A 1,063-nucleotide genomic window follows, 5' to 3' on the forward strand; every position below is an offset into this window, starting at 1 on the left:
AGGGCAAAAAATGATTGCACAGCTTGAAGGATTTAATCAACGTTACTAGAATGTGCATGTGGAAACTTGAACTGGGGGTTAAACTGTGTTTCTAGATCCTCCAAAATATATGAATCCCCTAAAAATATGGCTGACTTGGCTGGGCCCTGATTCTAAGCAGTTTGGCAGTTATATATTAGTGTAATCATCCCCCAGGATACCATCAATTGTAAGAAGATCAAGCTAGAATGCAACACCCTTACTCAGGGCCCAGCACTGATTCAAGGTGAGGGCAGTTTCTCAAGGGCGTGGACTGCAATTCCTTCAAACTTAGAAGAGAGACAGCAGCAGAGAGGAGAGTCCTACAATCACCAACAAGGAAGCACTTGGAAGGAAGCACATTCTTGGGACACAAGGTCCCCATGTTGGAAAAGTTAGACCCAAGAGAAGATTTATGGAGATCTCCAAGAATCCCAAACCCACAGACGTTGAAAGGAGAAAGGAACTCCCTCCAAGGCTAATACAACGAGAAAGCCTTCTGCTGGACTCCACACCCTGAGTTCCGAAGTCTAGCTCAGAGGCACCAACTCAAATCCAAACTCATTGCCATCAAGTCAATGCTGACCTTGTAGGACAGCTACAATTGCCCCCCCCCCCAGTGTTTCCAGTGCAGTATATCTTTCCAGAAGTTGACTGATACATCTCTCTCCCACTAAGCAGATGCTGAGATTGAACTGCTGATCCTTGGACTGGCAGTACAACACTTAGCCCAGTGTCCATTACATCCCATTGTGCATGAAGCCATCAACAGTCAGCATCCAACAACAGTATTTCATAACATGTTGACCATCAACCCCATCAGAAAAATATGATGACTATCTCATTTTGCAACTGAGTAAATTGACATTTAAACCCTCAAAGGAACCAAACTCATTGTCATCAATTTGATTCTGACTCATATTGGCCTCATAGGATAGAGGAGAACTACCCCGTGGGCTTCTGGGGCTGTAACTCTTTACAATAATAAAAAGCCTCATCTTTATCTTTCAGAGCTACTCGTGGTTTCTGCTGGCCTTGAGGTTAG

The sequence above is a fragment of the Echinops telfairi genome, unplaced genomic scaffold (genome assembly GCF_000313985.2).
Source record: "Echinops telfairi isolate 266 unplaced genomic scaffold, ASM31398v2 ScPeMD7_23;HRSCAF=83, whole genome shotgun sequence".
In the NCBI taxonomy this organism is placed as follows: domain Eukaryota; kingdom Metazoa; phylum Chordata; class Mammalia; order Afrosoricida; family Tenrecidae; genus Echinops; species Echinops telfairi.